This window comes from Sarcophilus harrisii, chromosome 6 (genome assembly GCF_902635505.1).
Source record: "Sarcophilus harrisii chromosome 6, mSarHar1.11, whole genome shotgun sequence".
Taxonomy (NCBI): Eukaryota; Metazoa; Chordata; class Mammalia; order Dasyuromorphia; family Dasyuridae; genus Sarcophilus; species Sarcophilus harrisii.
In genome coordinates this window covers 43,399,729-43,415,961 of record NC_045431.1, presented here as the reverse complement: position 1 = coordinate 43,415,961, position 16,233 = coordinate 43,399,729, and the positions used below count along the sequence as shown (strand labels likewise).

Genomic DNA, 16,233 nt, shown 5'->3' with positions numbered 1-16,233 from the left:
GAATGGCTTGAATTGTTTTCTTTAAATATTGACTTAATTTAACCAACTTTTTGTCCAAGGGATTCTCAGAAGTATTCTCCAGTATGACAATTCAGAGGTGTCAATTCTGTTGGGCTCAGCTTTTCTTACAATTCAAAAGAAGTTGTATTACTTAAGACTGGAAAGTAGACATACTCAAAACTGAGAGATGACTTCCCTGTGGATCCAACGTCAATTATCCTGGGGTACATAATTTACTTTGAAAAATATCCAGGATTTCCCAACAAATTAACAAATTCTTGCCAGTTCATCCCAAATGTGGAGTAACTTTTTCACAAGTTAGGAACATGAGCTGGTTAAACTCTTACTTTTGTAAAGTATCTTTCCAAAAAACCTAAAAAACCCCATCACTTTGACAATATGGGTCTTTGTCAGTAAGATGATATCTCTGCATATTTGCCATAGCTTTTCCTTCAAGGTGTAAGTGTCTTTTTTAATTTCATAGCTGCACTTATCACCTACAGTGATTTTTGAGCTCTAAAATATGACACCATTTCCATTTCTTCTCCCTCCATTTTTTTGGAAATGATGGAACTAGTTAAGATTTTACATTTTTTTTTTTTATGTTAAGCTTCAAGTTGGCTTCTGCACTCTTTTCGCTCACTTTCATTAAGAAGATTCTTAATTCCTCTTCATTATCTGCCAAAAGAGTGCTATCATTTCTTTATCTGAGATTGTTGATATTTCTTCTGGCAATCTTCATTCCAGTGCTTTGATTCATCCAGCCTGTAGTCCCCATGATGTCCTCTGCATGTAAGTTAAATAAACAAGGGCAGAATATACAGTCTTTGTTTTACTCCTTTTCCAACCTTAAACCAATGTTCAATTCTGACTTTTGCTTCTTGGCTATTACACATGTTCCTCAAGAGACAAGTAATCCTATCTCTTTGAGGACTTGCCACATTTTACTGAGATTCACAAAGTCAAAGGTTTCAGTATTGTCAATGCAACAGAAGTAGAGTTTTTTTTTTTTTTTTTCTCTTGGAAACTGATCTTTCTCCATAATCCAGGAAATGTTGACAATGTCTAGTTCAGATAAGAACATTGACTTATTTCCTGAGCAAGTTTGCCAATTAAACCATTTTCATGGTTTAATTCAGGTTTTCTAAAAGTAGGGGAAAAAACTCTGAATTATGAAATACAAAATTAAATGGAATTATTGAAAACAATAACAGCAACCCAAACAAACAAACTACAACAATTGATGATGAGAGGAGAAAGTATATCCAAATGTAAATTAAAACTTAGATGCTAAATATCCCTAAATTAAATACATTAGGAGAGGTCTAAGTGGAATAAATAAAATGAATTATGATCTAAAGATCATACTTCAAAGGATCTCCTATGTTATTTTCATGGGGTTACTTCCCTGTAACTCCTATGGAGAATCTTCAACAATGCTAATCGATTCCAAATAATAGGTCCTGAAAGTCAGTTTAGGTGAAGTAGCAAAGCAATTCAAAGGAGAAAGAGAAGGCAACTTGTAGCAGGCAAATCAAAACAACTTTGCCATCTCCTGGCAACATTTCCCTTCAGGTTCTATTGGAAACTGTCTAGCATTTATAACCCAAGATTCTTGGGAATTGCAAAGGTACTAACCCAAGGCCTGCAGCCATCATCCTGGGAAGCAATACTTTGGAGATATACTCTGACAAATTGCTAAAATATAACTCCTGAAGACTCAGAAAAGAAAGTTCCTGTCCAAAATCCTTAACATTGTTAAAGGGTTCAACATCAGAATCTCATAGGATGTTAACAGTGAAAATGACATTTATTCACTTCCACTGTGCTGCTGCATTCTAAGAACAATGGGGCATTTCCATCTAATTTGAAGCTGAAATCCTTCATGTGTAGTCTCAACCATTAATTAGAATGTCAGCTTCCTCAGAGCAGGGACTGTCTTAATGTGTCCCTCTTGCTTAACCTAGTGCTTTGCACATATTTAATAAATATTTTATTCATACATTAGTTCCCTGAAGTGTATTACAACATTTATTTTTATTTTTGCAAAGTAATTGGGGTTAAATGACTTGCCAGGGTCACACAGAAATGTGTTAAATGTGTGAGGCCATATTTGAATGCAGGTCCTCCTGATTCTGGGACTGGTGTCTATCTATTATGTCACCCAGCCCCTATTTGCTACTCTTTATGACCAATAATTTCCAGATTTTCATGGGAATCCAATTTTAAATAAAAACAAATAAAAAACACCATCTGGTAACAAGACTCTTTGAAGTTATGTAGGTTCTCAGATGATAGACCACCATTTTTGTCACACTGGATCCCTACTCAAAGATGTTCCACTTTGGTAAGACCTATCAATAATTTTGCTTTGCCACACTATGATACAATCTCAAAATAGAGTTTTTAAGACTACTGAATGATGAATATTATATTACTATAACAAGGTTTCAAAGCTTAGGTTTTGGGACAGACAAATGATTTGATAGATTAAATTTATTAAAAAATTAATTCACACTATTCACAAATAATATACCAAAGCTCTTTAAGCTAGTTTAAAAATTTAAAATTTTGTTTCTATGACTAGTTCAGCTAGCAAAATCTTTTATCTTTACTATAGAAAAATTCTACATGAACCCTGCTGAGTTATCACAAATTCTGAATTGCTGGATTTGGAATTTATGAGATTGTACTGAGCATGAATTTTATGGCCTTATTACAAATCATATTCTCCACTAATTTAAGAATGCAGCCTTATTCAATGGAATGAAGATAGGATACAAATAATATGAGTCACTGTTGTCTTTGAATATGCCCTTCAAGTTACCTTATTTTTCAAATTAAATATTTTAACTTAAGGGTATCTACTATGATGTGAACATCTCAAAACCTAGACACAGTCAGGTATCCTTAACTATATAAATGCACAGATGTTTCAAACATATATATTCTTAACATCTTGATTCTACATTATTCACCATCTTTTGCTCAAATAAGATCAGAGCAAAATCTAATCTGAAAATTAGTCTTTATAATACTCACATAGTTCTCTATTAATCTGAGTGCTAATCCCCAAACTTCATATATTGCATACATATACATAATACACACACATTAAAGATAGATAGATAGATAGATAGATATAAATATAGTGGTTTCCCCCTTCATCCTATGCTGGCCTATTTCTGAAATTCCTCTCCCTCCTTAATATGGGGCATCTCCAAAGTCTTACTGTAGTTTAAGACTTTTAAAGCTTAAATTTTATTCTATTAAAGTTTAAAACTGCAAAAGACTCCAAGGATACCCTGTTATTTCTGATGATAAATTTCTAGCTTTCTAATTAGTGTCCATTTGATGGTGATATAAGAAATGGAGGAAATAATCAGAAGCATCTGAATAAAGACCAGCACCACTCTATAAAACACGGGACCTTCTTCATTCAATAGTCCCCATCATATAACCTTTCCTCCTTCCTTTCTGCTTTTTTCTGTGTCCTCAAAATCACATCATCCAAGACCCAGTTTCAGATGTAGCCTTTACAACAGAGATCTGGTTGGTTTCTTGCCCATGGAGAAGTATAATACTGATGTCTTTGCCTTCCTCCTGCCCCCACCATCTTGAGAAAGGTCTATACTTATGTGCCTTCACTCATATGAAAGAAAAATACCCACCAAAAAGGGCAATTACTCTTAACACCAATAGTTAGTTCACTTTTGTATAGAAGTCTCATCTCCTTAAAAAAAAATACATAGTGACTTGGGGCAATAACTTTCTTTTAGGAGTCTAAATGTGTGTGTGTGTGTGTGTGTGTGTGTGTGTGTGTGTGTGTGTGTTTGAGAGAGAGAAAGAGAGAGAGAGAGAGAGAAAGAGAGAGAAAGGTGGGGGAAGATTCTGATAAATGATAAACGAGGCTCTTTGATCACTTCATTTAGATCACATTAAAATCAATAAATTATTAAAATTGTGTTACTCACCTATTACAAGGCCATTGAATGAATAAATATTTGTGAAGCACTTACTATGTACTGGGCGAAGTGGTGGGGATACAAAAAAAAAAAGGCAAAATAAGGTTCTTGCTCTCAAGGAACTTACAATCTAATGGAGGAAACAGCATGCAAACAAATATATAAAAAAGTAAGCATATTCAGAATAAATAGGAAATAATAAAAGGCACAGGGGGTTGGGAACAATTTCCCACAGAGGATGAGATTTTTGTAGAGGCAGAGGAAACCAGGGATATCAGTAGTAGTTGAGGAGGCAGAGCATTTCAGGTACTGAAGACAGCCAGAGAGAAATTAAGGGACTCAGACATGAGTCCCTTCTTTGTGAAAGAACCAGGATGCCACTGTGTTTAGATCAAAGAATACCTGTCAGGAAGATATGTGAAAACTGGAAATGTAGGAACAGGTGTGATTATAAAAGGCTTTGAATGCCAAACAGAGCCTTTTGTATTTGCTCCTGAAGGCGTTAGGACACCATTTGATTTTAGGAAAATGACATGATCAGATCTGTATTTTAGAAAAATCACTTGAGAGACTAAATGGGGGATGGATTGAGTTGGAAGTCACAGTAGAGATGAAGAGTTGCTGTTGTTCATGCATTTCAATCATTTTGTGACCTCATTTGGAATTTTCTTGGAAAAAATACTAAAGTGTTTTCTTCTTCAACTCATTTTACAAATAAGGAAACTGAGGAAAACAAGTGGCTTGTGCAGGGTCATACAGCTAATTGGTGTCTGAGATGAAATTTTAACTCGGGTTTTCCTGACTTCAGACCTGGAGCTCTATCTACTGTGTCACCTAGGTGCCTAGATGAAGAGAAAGAGAAAAAAATGAAAAGTCAATATCCAGGTAAAGGAATTTCAGAATCACTCTGAACCTCAAAGGAAGAGAGATTACTTAGTGATGGAGGAAGGGGAGGAACCTAGAAGTGGCCAAGGAGTATTCCAATTCCTTTACATCAAGGAGAATAAATAAGTTCAAGAAAATACATGACGAAAGGGTCACCATAGTGGCTGTGTCATCATGGTGAACCTAGAATTCATTAAGAGCTAGCAGATGAAAGGAGTGAGAGAAGAAAATATTTTTATTAAAGTTTTTTTTTTTTATTTTCAAAACATATGCAAAGATAATTTTCAACATTCATCCTGATAAAACCTTGTAATCCAAACTTTTTCCCTCCCTTCCTCCCACCCCCTTTCCTAGACAGCAAGTAATCTAATATATGTTAACCATGTGCAATTAAGAAGACAAGGTTTAAGATGAAGAGAAGCTTGTTGCCAATAGAACAAGAACTGCAGAGGGCATAGTGGAAGGACTGGGTGGAGTTAGGATGAAACATTGGAGTCAGAGAATTGATAGAGATAAGGAATGGATTTTAAATGCTGATCCATAGGAGTTACTAGTTACTATGGTATGAAGAATATGACCAGGAACACAAAGTCTTATAAAAATGAATGTTGAAAACTATTATTGCATGTATCTGGAAAAATAAAATACTAAACAGAGAAAAAACAGTATGGCCAAGTGTGAGAATGAGTTGAATGGTATTCCTCTTTTAGTTCCATAGCAAGACATGTTTAATCATCTTTAATATCCTGATATTTTTTCTTAGAGCAGAAGCTGGCAGCATTTTCCCCCTAGTTCTTCTTTTTTATCAAAGCTTTTTATTTACAAAGCATATACATGGGTAATTTTTCCAACAGTGACCCTTGCAAAACCTTTTGTTCCAAAATTTTCCCCTCCTTCTCCCCATCCCCTCCCCTAGCTGACAGGTATTCTAATACATGTTAAATATGTTAAAATACACATTAGATCCAATATATGTATACATATTTATACAATTATCTTGCTGCACAAGAAAAGTCAGATCAAGAAGGAAGAAAAAGAAGAACTGAGAAAGAAAACAAAATGCAAGCAAATAACAGAGAGAGTGAGAATGCTATGCTGTGTTCCTCACTCTGTTCCCCCAGTTCTCTCTCTGGGTATAGATGGATGTTTTCAAGTGCAACTGGTTTGAATCATCACAATGTTGAAGAAAGCCACGTCCATCACAATTGATCAAATGAGTATAGTCTTGTTGTTGCCATGTATAATGATCTGATTCTGTTCATTTCATTTAGCATCAATTCATGTAAATCTCTCAAAGCCTCTCTGAAATCATCATGTTGGTTGTTTCTTACAGAACAATAATATTCCATAACATTACTATAACATAACTTATTCAGTCATTTTCCAATTGATGGGCATCCACTCAGTTTCCAGTTTCTTGCCATTATAAAGAAGGCTGCCACAAACATTTTTGCACATGTGGGTCCCTTTCCCTCCTTTAAGATCTCTTTAGGATATAAGCCCAGTAGAAACACAGCCGGATAAAGAGGTATGCACAGTTTAATAACTTTTTGAGCATAGTTCCAAAGTGCTCTCCATTACACCAACAATGTATCAGTGCCCCAGTTTTCCCACATCCCTTCCAACATTCATCATTATCTTTTCCTGTCATTTTAGCCAATCTAACAGGAGTGTATCTCCAAATTTTCTTAATTTACATTTCTCTGATCAATAGTGATTTGGAGGACCTTTTCATGTGGCTACAAATAGTTTCAATTTCTTCATCTGAAAATTGTTCATATACTTTGACCATTTATCAATAGGAGAATGGCTTGAACTATTATAAATTTAAATCAATTCTCCATATATTTTAGAAATGAGGCTTTTATCACTTCCTTTGAATGTAAAAATGTTTTCCCAGTTTATTGCTTCCCTTCTAATTGTGTCTGCATTAGTTTTGTTTGTACAAAAACTTTTTAACTTGATATAATCAAAATTATCTATTTTGTGATCAATAATGATCTCTAGTTCTTCTTTGGTCACAAATTCCTTCCTCCTCCACAGGTCTGAAAGGTAAATTATCCTATGTTTTTCTGATTTGTTTATATTATCATTCTTTATGTCTAGATCATGAATCCATTTTGATTTTATCTTGGTATATGGTGTTAAGTGTGAGTCAATGCCTACTTTCTGCCATACTAGTTTCCAAATTTCCCAACAGTTTTTGTCATTGACTATTTTGTTCTGTTAACCTAACCTATTCCACTCATTAATTAATTTATTTCTTAGCCAGTACCAAATGGATTTGTTGAATGCTGGTTTATAATTTAGTTTTAGATCTGGTACAAGCTAGACCACCTTCATTTGCTTTTCTCTTCATTAATTTCTTTGAAATTCTGGACCTTTTGTTCTTCCAGATGAATTTTGTTGTTATTTTTTCTAGGTCAGTAAAATAGTTTCTTGGGAGTATGCATAGTATAGCACTAAATAAATAGATTAATTTAGATAGTATTGTTATCTTTATTTTATTCGCTCAACCTATCCACAAGCACTTGATATTTTTCCAGTTCCTTAGATCTGATTTTATTTGTGTAGAAAGTGTTTTGTAGTTTTGCTTATACAATTTCTAATGTTGCCTTGGCAGATAAATTCCCAAATATTATATACTATTGACAGTTATTTTAAATGGAATTTCTCTTTGTATCTCTTGCTGTTGGCTTTTGTTAGTGATGTATAAGAATGCTGATGATTTATTGGATTTATTTTGTATCCTGCAACTGTGCTGAAGTTGTGGATTGCTTGTAATAGTTTTTTAATTGATTCTCTAGGGTTCTCTAAGTGTACCATCATATCATTTGCAAAGAGTGATAATTTGATTTCCTCATTATCTACTAAGTACTTTAATCCCTTTTTCTTCTCATTGCCAAGCTAGCATTTCTAATATAATATTGAATAGTAATAGTGATAGTGGGCAACCTTGTCTCACCTCTGATCTTATTGAGAATGGTTCCAGTTTATCCCCATTACATATGATGCTTGCTCATGGTTTTAAATAGATGCTACTTATCATTTTAAGGAAAAGTTTATTTATTCCTATACTCTCTAGTGTTTTTTTATTAGTAATGGGTGTTGGATCTTATCAAATGTTTTTTCTGCATCTATTGAGATAATCATATGGTTTTTGTTAATTTGGTTACTGATATATTCAATTATGCTAATAGTTTTCCCAGTATAAACCCTCCTTGGTTATGGTGTATTATCCTGGAGATGATTTTCTGTAATCCTTTTACTAATATTTTATTTATTTAAGATTTTTGCATCAATATTCATTAGGAAGATTGGTCTATAATTTTCTTTCTCTGTTTTTGTCCTACTTGGTTTAGGTATTAGTGCCATGTCTGTGTTATAAAAGGAATTTGGTAGGAGTCCTTCAGTCCATATTTTTTCAAATATTTTATATAATATTGGAGTTAATTGTTTTTTAAATGTTTGGTAGAATTCACATGTAAATGGGGTCCTGGGGATTTTTTCTTAGGGAGTTGATTAATAGCTTGTTCTATTTCTTTTTCTAAAATGGGACTATTTAAGTAATTTATTCCCTCTTCTATTAAGCTGGGCAATCTATATTTCTATAGGTATTTGGGAGGTTTAAATTCTAAGGGTCTGTTGCTCTTATTTGCATTGGAAGTTCTCCACATCCCAATTGGAGGAATGTGTTACCAGAATATGGAAGCTGCCTTTTGTAGGTACAGATAGAAGTGGTTGTTTGGGACAATTAGAAGATGCTTGCCCTAGTTACTAGCAGTCTTTTCTTAGGGAATACACTGTACCCAGAACATCTGGGGAGCTAATGCACGTATGACAGAGGTCCTTTCACCTGAGGAGTTTGGATATGAGGTAGCAACTGCAGGAAACAGTAGATTAGGACGTTCTGGGAACTACAGGTCAGTCAGTATGCAAGCACTATTAAGTCTTTGCTATAAGGCATCCACTAGAGATACAAAAGAAAGACAGAAAGACATGATGTGTATAATGCATATAGAAGAGATAAAGAAGTGTTGGGAAAAAATGATAGGATCATAGAGTTAGACCTAAAAGGAACATTATAGAGGCTAAGTCCACCTGTAAACAATTAGTTGATTTTTAGACATTATTTGAATCCAGGTCCTCTTGATTTCAGGACCATTATTCTCTCTTTTATATATAATAGTCTCTTGTATAAAACAGCTATACTCTGGAGAAAGTGAGAAGATTAATGCACATGAAGCAATTTTTTTCAAAATTTAATAAAATCGAGTACCTAATTATATGTCCCTTTTCATCTAAATGTTCAACGACACAGAAAATACCCAGAAACAGTCTGTTAAATCCACAACAGTTAAAGCAAACTTAGATTTATAGTATTTACCACTAAAATATGAAGAAATAAAAAGGTTATTTAGTATCCCTATTCCAACAGGCAGACTCCAAAATTAATTAATATTTTCGTTGTTTTCCCAAGTTACCACCAAATACCATGAATAATTTAAACTTCTTTCTAATTGTTGCTCCCTGACTTTCCATCCTCTCATGGCCTTTTCAGTTGCAGGGAATAATGTGGAAGGGGCTGGATTTATCTGAGTACTTTACTGAATATACATAGCTCCAACTAAAGCTAATTAGTTCCCTGAACCTCTACAACTCAAGTCCAAATCCTTGCTTGGATTCCTGCCCTTATATACATTAAGTCACTTCCCATTCTCCAATGATCCTATGATGTTGGTAGATGAAGCTCTAGCCTCTCCCTCCACACATCATCCAGACATTAGCCATATTTCTAATTCAGTTGTTACTTACTAAAAATTTGCTTAGCCTTGCAAATATCCATTGAATCTCTATTGTCTTAGCAATTAAAATCTGATTTCTTCAACATATCATTGCCTGGGTTTTTTTCCATTTTGGATTCAAATTCTGGCTATTTTATCCTGTATTCTACTGGTATTCTATTTTTGTGATCCTTCTTGTAGCTACCTCCCATACTCTCCTCCATTAGGATGTCTGTCACTTGTAAGATAATCAGTTTTCTGCTCCAAGTCATTATTAATCAGAGAAATGCAAATTAAGACAACTCTGAGATACCACTACACACCTATCAGATTGTCTAAAATGACAGGGAAAGATAATGCGGAATGTTGGAAGGGATGTGGGAAAACAGGGACACTAATACATTGTTGGTGGAACTGTGAATACATCTAACCATTCTGGAGAGGAATTTGGAACTATGCTCAAAAAGTTATCAAACTGTGCATACCCTTTGATCCAGCAGTGTTACCACTGGGCTTATATCCCAAAGAGATCATAAAGAAGGGAAAGGGACCCACATGTGCAAAAAATGTTTGTTGCAGCCCTCTTTGTAGTGGCTAGAAACTGGAAACTGAGTGGATGCCCATCAACTGGAGAATGGCTGAATAAATTGTGGTATATGAATATTATGGAATATTATTATTCTGTAAGAAATGATCAACAGGATGATTTCAGAAAGGCCTGGAGAGACTTACACGAACTGATGCTGAGTGAAACAAGCAGGGCCAAGAGATCATTATATACTTCAACAACAATACTATATGATGACCAATTCTGATGTACTTGGCCATCCTCAGCAATGAGATCAATTAAATCATTTCCAATGGAGCAGTAATGAACTGAACCAGTTAGGCCCAGTGAAAGAACTCTGGGAGATGACTAAAAACCATTACATTGAATTCCCAATCCCTATATTTTTGCCCACCTGAATTTTGGATTTCCGTCATAGGCTAATTGTACAATATTTCAGAGTCTGATTCTTTTTGTACAGCAAAATAACAGTTTGGTCATGTATACTTATTGTGTATCTAATTTATATTTTAATATATTTTACATCTACTGGTCATCCTGCCATCTGGGGGAAGGGATGGGGGGAAAGAGGGGGAAAATTGGATTAAGAGTTTGGCAGTTGTCAATGCTGTAAAGTTACCCATACGTATAACTTGTAAATAAAATAAAAGGCTATTAAATTAAAAAAAAAAAAAAAAAAAAGGTAATCAGTTTTCTTTCTTTTCCTGTTTCATGCCCTACTGTACTCTTGAGATGATACGTACATACATATATACACATATACATACACACAAACACACACACATATATATGTATGTATGTGTGTATGTGTATATATATAAAATCCTTTATTCACAAGAAAGGAGGAAAGGAATGTTCCTTCTTTTTTCCTTTCTGATTCTGGGCCAGTGTTTTCTTATTTTAAGCCTTGGACTAAGATGGATAGATAATTAAAAAGATAGTAGCTAAGGAGAGAGAGATAAAGACAGAGACAGAGACTATACTATATCTATTAAAGCTATAAGCATTTATTAAACACTTAACTATCCCAGACATTGTGCTAAGTGCTAGGGATTCATATACAATAAAGAAAAAACAATCTTCATCTTTGAGAAGCTTACATGCTAATAGAGAAAGGGAAGACATAAATAGTAGAAATTGGTGTTAAAATTGAAAGACTAATTTGCTGACATGGTATGGAGTTAACTAAAGTGGGACAGAAGGTCTGGACTTCAATAAGATAAGGCAAAAGCTTATTTACTGGAGTCTTGGATTCCAGATATTATGTCCAAGCTTCATATAGAAAGAAGGTGAAAATAAAAACTAGAGAGTGGATGGTATGGTATAGTAATGTCTGGAAAATAGTTTGGATTGAGTTGAGCCCTCCAAGATAATGTGAAAGCTCACTTTTTTTTCCCCTTTTAGGTATTGGTCGTTATCATCATCATCATCATCATCATTATCCTGATTATAAATAAAATAAAATTATCTATTATAATAAGTAGTAAGATTAAAAAAAGAAAGTATTAATATAAGAATATTATTTAATTAGTAGATACTGGAGAGGTCACCATGAGATATCACCTTAAGTGACATCTAAGGGATAGGAATCCTTGGTCTTCAGATGCAAGACCCTGTAAACTGTACATACTGCAAGAATTTGAGCTGATAGTGACAGAAGGCTTAGAATAAATACCAGGAGGCTTGAGATAGTCAATAGTTCATGTCAAATGGCCTGGATATTTGGGTTCTCAGTAGGGTTGTTAAAACCCTTCCTAGAATTAAGAAATATTGATGCAGATGAATGACTTCAGAAGATTTCTTCTTCAATTTGTAGTTAGCATGATATTTAATTGATCCAAGGTTCCAATATATAGTATGATTTGAATGACACTTCATACTGTGTTGCGATAAAACATTTGTAGGTTATTTACTAGATAGAGAATGTCTAGGTGTCCAAATAGAACACACCCTTACCATAAATGATGGAGTACCTTTTTTATAATTTAAAACTGTATTTTAGATAATATATGGTGCAAACTAAAAAACAAAACAAAATAAAACAAAACAAAAAACAGAAAAGAAACTTAAAAGAAAAGTGTTAAGGTTTTAGGCCTATAATCTATGAGGGAGTAAGTCAATATTTATCACTTGCAATAAAGAAGGGGAAAAACATTTACTTAAATAAGCATACTTAAATATGCTATTCTAATTAAATATTTGCTGCAAAGTTATTCTAAGTCTTAATGGGATATCATCACTTTATAATGTCTATAAATGAAAAGAGCATTTAAAATCTCTTAAGTAATATTTCTGCCTCTAATTCTTCTTTAACCTAAGTCCTTCAGAAAAATGAATTGCTTATTTAAAAACCTGTCTTCTCAAGTCACATAGCTCAGGAACCTGAGTCCTCTATACTGTGACTTAAAAGTTTACTTCCTCCTCCTCCACCTTCAACAATATTGGCAAATGAAAGCTTATGTAAACACATGAATAATGAATCTTGTATTTAACTAACAATGGTCATTAAATTACAAATTACAGTTGTCTACTTATCAATCACCTTTCACTCTTTGAAAATCCTCTTTAGATTTGGAGCTTACTGGGATATCTCTTTGCTTTTGATCAGAAATGATATGCAGAACACCTGTACTTCACATTATGTTATATGTTATATGTGTTTCTGACTTGGTGACATCTCTTTATAGCTTGTAAAGAGTTAGAAAGAATAATCCATTCATAGGTCCTTAAGGAAGTAGAAATGTTTATACTTCAGTGTTTCTTATGTAGGTATGAAGAAGTTTTTCTATCAGCTTAATGGGATTATATTGTATCCAGCCATTGACTGGGTAAAAGATGATTTGTCCCTGTAGTGGCCTGTATGAAGTCAGACAGTTTTGCAGACAGAAAATACCTTCCAAGCAGTCAGCACAGGTCAGTTCTTAGGATTGCTTCTTGCAAGCAAAGTTCACCAAACAAAAGGAAAGGATCTGTTTCTCTTCATTCATTTCTTCCTTCATGTCAGCATCCAGTAAGGAAGAATCATTTCTGGGAATTGAGTGTTAGCTCTCAGTTGAAAGTTGAACTGCAGAAAGGAGTAGGCTCAGGGAGTCCAGCCAAGTGACCTACCTAGTAGGAGCCTGGCATCCAAGGAAGAAACTACCATGAGAAGAAAAAGATTTTAGGATGCTGAATCATTAGAGGTATAAGTTTCATTCAAATAAGAATTCACTGAAGGTAGAAGCTATTTCTGGCTTTCCAGGTATTGCTTAGCAGAGTGCCTGGTACATAATAAGAACCTAATAAATTCCTGAAGACTGACTGAGTCCTTTGATAAATCTGCTCCCTAAATACTTAACTCCCCACTAAAGTCTTCTCTGTGTATATGCATTCTTCCTAGTGAAGCTATGTGCATATTGAAGAAGCTACCCCAAGTTTGTGGCAGTGGGTGACGGTCTTTATTTGATGAACTACAGAAAGTAAGTATATTCTGATGAATCATATAATAGGCAATATTCAATAAACATTAAGCCCCTACTTTTAGCCTGGCTCTTGTTGTACCACAGTTCTTTTTTAATGTCCTGACCCAGTTTCCCCAACTGCCCTATTTAGTTACTCTGCCTCAGTTTATAACCTTTCCCTCTTAATGTTTGATGGGATAAAGGTCTTTATCTATTTTAAACATTATTAGCATATCAAGAGGCTCTCCAGTACCTCCTTCCATGATGTCATCCTAACTCCCTGCCTCCATTATATCATCCTCATCCTAGGTTCCTCCCCCCATTAGGTCATCCCCATCCAGGTACCTCCCCCATTATGTCATCAGTCTTGTGACCCTATAAAAGAATATTGTATCCCATATTCAGGGCTGGATTCTTGGAGATGATAGTCTCATTCAGCCCTGGGACCAAACATGGATCCATTTGGTCCCAGTAAATCTCTCCATTTAATAAACTATTAAATTGTTCTCTAATCTCTATCTTGCTCAGTTTCTCCGACATTACACTCTGTGTCAAGAACATATAATTATATAAATATAGGATAAAATTAATAGAAAGACAATCCTGGCCCTGAAGGGTCATACAATATGTGTAAGGGATTCAACATGCCTGTCATATTCATTCTCTCGGCAGATGGATGACAGAGGTATATTATATTTCTAATATGTATATTTGTGTGTGGGTGAAAATGTATCCAATGACAAATTTAGTAGTTTCAGGTGAGGAATAAAAGAAACTAATGGAAAACTCTATATTCAATATTTATTTCTTACCATAAAAGACTAGAAGTAGGGCAAAACCAATCTATTTTGAACATGACATTAGTCATATTGATGGAGTGTAATACAGCTCATTTTCAGAACAAAACTATAGATTATGTCCTATAGTTATCTATTGTTTAAAATTCAAATGGCTAATCACTCTAGGTCAAAGTTAACTTATCAAGAAAAAAATGTGTTGGTTTATAAATTATAATATACTTAATTGCTAAAACAAATCTTTACCCTTCATATTTCTTCTTCTATTCTAATCCCCCTTATTTAACAATGTGTTGCATGGTTTATTTAATCATTTATTTAGACAAAGAGCAAAACATCACATTTGTGTGAATTTATGTAGGTCTTGTGCATGGACATCAGTTCACTCTTACTTAATAGATATGGAAATGCAATGTAGATATTGTAGATACTGTTCATTTTTCCTAGCCTCTTAGTATTTTTATAACTGCTACCAATTGAATCAGGGTCAGAGAAACAGCATCCAGAGAGGTAGTAAGATGGAACTTGTAAATGATCTGAAGTGAGAAGAAGAGAAAAAACATGGGAAGAGGTGAGAAATGGCTGTTAATTGGATTTTGCTTGACTCACTGTCATGGGAAACAGAAGTGGGCAGCTGTTATGTAGCTCCTGTTTGCTTTGGTTGATTGAAGGAATATGCTAATTGACAATCAAAGGCAGCTGTTCGGTATCATAATTATCAAGGGAAAAGGTGGGAAGCACACTATAAATAGGTAGAAACTCAGGAGATTAGAGAAGCTGAAGCACCAATGCAAAGAGCTGGAGGTGTCATCTAGTATCTCCCAATAATAGCTAATCATGAGATTTACCATCTAAAACAATGCTGTAGTACACTCTTACTGACAAAGCTTTCAGTGGTTCTAAGGTAAAAAACCCTCTTGTCCCTAAAGTAAAAAACAAAGTCTTCTAATTGGATTTTAAAGCCTTTCCCAATACAACTCCAACTGGCTTTCTAATGTTGTTGCTCCTTTTCCCACTCTCTAGGTTCTGTGAAAAAACTGATTGGGTTGTCATTCCATCTCCTATTTCTGTTTAGGATATCTCCCACATATGGAATGTCTTTTTTCCTGAAATACATTTTTGACAACCTCCAGATTGGTTCAAAAGTAAGATCAGGTGCAGTCTCACTCAAAAATCTAGTGTGATTCACTTGGCTATTAGTGCCTTAATCACAGAAAATAACTTGGTTTATATTCTCTACTCAGTTTTCTATGTTCATGTCACTTTCCTCCAATTGAATATAAGTGCCCTAAAGGCAGAGGCTATTTTATTTTAGGTTTCTTAGTGCCTAGAGTTGTGTATAGAACTTCTATGTTAGTGACTAAAGTCCTTTAAATTAAATTGTTGAATTGACTGAAGTCTGAGACTCCTTTCCTGGAAGGATTTAGGACAAGAGGAATTTTGAAATGGCCTCTGGCCAATGAATTTTATTTGTACTTCTGGCCAAGATAAGAACAAATTACATATCTGATAAAATCACAAATTGTCTTTTTATTGGAAGGTGAGAAAGGACTAGAGGAATGATGTCCTATTCTCCAGAGTATTTGGGGGGGAAAAAAACTTCAAAAGGAAAACATAAAAAAGGAGGATTTGATGAAGCAGAAAAGAATAGTAACTTGAATCAAGAGGGCAGAAGAGCATTAGAAGAAAGAAAACATATTGTCTTGGGAATAATTTAATTAACATCTGCACAAAACAACAAAAAAGTCCTTGTAAAATATATATCTGGCATGAGGATAACTAGAAATCTGTCTC

The 16,233-nt window shown here is 34.4% G+C and overlaps 1 long non-coding RNA gene across 3 annotated transcripts in view; it reads left to right on the top strand.

Annotated features, from left to right (window-relative positions):
• LOC116419778 overlaps nucleotides 1-16,233 on the top strand; it is a 212,345-nt gene that overhangs the window by 91,505 nt on the left and 104,607 nt on the right. For all 3 annotated transcript variants that reach the window (XR_004230079.1, XR_004230078.1, XR_004230080.1), the window contains exon 3: nucleotides 13,582-13,660. This is a non-coding gene — a long non-coding RNA (uncharacterized LOC116419778). The remainder of the gene's footprint in view (nucleotides 1-13,581; nucleotides 13,661-16,233) is intronic.